Genomic DNA, 2279 nt, shown 5'->3' on the forward strand with positions numbered 1-2279 from the left:
CACACGCACACTGAAGCACACACACACACTGAAGCACACACACACACTCAAGCACACACACACACACACACACGCACACACACACACACACACTCAAACACACACGTATACTTATGTGAGCATTTATGTATGTTTACATGTACATACCAACATGTTTATGTATACATATGAAATAAAATTGTTACTCAATACATTGTATAGAATCAATATTTATAAAGAGGCCGTTGATGATTCACAGCTGTATTACTTATTACTCACACAGAGAGAATCAGAGAGTTTGAATGACAGATAGACCTCTTGACATGACAGTATGGATGTTTCTGTCGTCCAAAACCTGTTATGACAATGAGATATTTTTGAATTCTAAGCAAATCCATTAAGCATTTTTTCATGACTGATATCAGATTGTTACGAGAGTTGAGTTGCATAGTATTAAGTTTCTAATCTCGTTATAACCGGAAACAAATTAATGTTCGTTTGTTCTACATTTATAGGAAATTGAGTGGAAATGGGTAGAAACGTGCCAGAAAAAATAAGTGTCACTACTGTCACATCGGACAACGTAATTTTAGAGTAAGTGAATGAAAAAAATGCAGATAAATACGGTGGCAGCATCTTTCATGATAGACTTCTCTTTCTGATAAATCAAAACTGACCTACATAGGATTAAACAAGAAGAACACGAAACAGATAAATTTTGTATGTGTCTACTATTAAATGTTTCCAGGAAACGATGGAACAACTATTCCTTACATCTACTTGTTTCTAATTCAGATACTACTCACTGTGTAGGGCGGCTGACATCATTGTGATGCTGCTGCTCGGAAACTGGGGACAATCTCTTTTGTTTAGGAAGTGCGAACAAGAAAAAGCATAAAGGAAAATTTCAAAATATGAAGAAACAAGGAATAAATGAATATTGACATCATGGGAAAATCTGAAACTAATGAAACAGAAGAAATTGATGGTAAGATTCTAAGAGAAAATTACATAGTGCTGTATGTCGATTAAGAAGAGAATTGGAAGAGCGGAAAAAAGGAAAAACAGAAAAATCACTAATTAGATGATGGGAGATTCAATTAATGATAATTGTAAATATACAAGGCGTATTTTTTCGATACCAAAATCGCATACTCATAAGCTTTGCACAAGAATATGGCATGAGGAGATAAAAGTATTCTAATAAATTTAAAATGAAAAATGAGATAAGAATTAATACGGGAAATTTTGATAGGAAAGTCAGCGGAGAAAGTAGCAATAATAAAACAAGTCGTTATTGATTATGGGGAATAAATGAAAGAGGCGAACAACTGATTCATTCTTACGAAAGAAAAGCTTGAAGGGGCACCAACATCTCGTTACTGCATCTACCATTAAAAATGCGTTCATGTGACATCAGGAAAACAACGCAAACTGAATAAGTCACGGTTCCAGTCGTATCCAACTTTCAAAAATGAACATACTCTGAAATAGATATAGGGTTCAGATGATAATACAATGGTAAATAAATTAGTAGTAAATACAATGTTAAATGAATTAAAGTTACATTGAAAATTGCAAGAAAAAATAAACGTGATCATGCGACAGTTGACAATATATAAACAGAACTTATAATGTGCAAAACCAAATGCACACACACATACACACACGCAAACACACACATACACACAAGCAAACACACACATATATACATTCTCTTCCAATAATTCGACACTTTAGCTGCACCACGTACCTGTTTCTGTGTGGTGTATGGATGTAAGTGTGATTGATTCGTGAGTGCAGAGAAATAATGGCGAGAGGTGAAGTGAGTACTTGGAATACAGATAAATCCTATAAACATAGAGAGGCGAAAGGATACATACATACATATATATTTAAATACAAAAGAAGCGACCGTTAATAGGCAACCTTACATGCTAGAAAGAGCAGTCAAAACGTCCAAAACCACATTTAAGAGAAATTTCGAAGGGAATGAAAAATAACTTTTACCTTGTTTTTTACAGCCATACCTAGTTTTCGAACTCTGATTAGCAAATAAAATAATTTGCTAGGCGAAGTTTTTATGAGTGGCTACTCCAAAAACACATATAATTTATACATACATACATACATACATACATACATACATACATGTGTGTGTGTGTGTGTGGAAAAAAGTCAAGGTAGAAAATGCTAAAATAATTTTAGAAAAAACATTTCAGTACCGGTTTCAGTCATTGAGACTTTTTCAACTGTAAGTATGGAAAACAATTAAATTTTGGAAAAATTAGAAGAAAAAA

At 33.5% G+C, this 2279-nt stretch overlaps 1 long non-coding RNA gene across 1 annotated transcript in view; it reads left to right on the top strand.

Annotated features, from left to right (window-relative positions):
* The window catches only part of LOC128249317 (uncharacterized), a 28934-nt gene extending 28252 nt beyond the window's left edge, over positions 1 to 682 (top strand). The window contains exon 3 of the long non-coding RNA XR_008265418.1: positions 495 to 682. This is a non-coding gene — a long non-coding RNA (uncharacterized LOC128249317). The remainder of the gene's footprint in view (positions 1 to 494) is intronic.
* Positions 683 to 2279: the final 1597 nt, after the last annotated feature.

Source organism: Octopus bimaculoides, chromosome 13 (genome assembly GCF_001194135.2).
Source record: "Octopus bimaculoides isolate UCB-OBI-ISO-001 chromosome 13, ASM119413v2, whole genome shotgun sequence".
Taxonomy (NCBI): domain Eukaryota; kingdom Metazoa; phylum Mollusca; class Cephalopoda; order Octopoda; family Octopodidae; genus Octopus; species Octopus bimaculoides.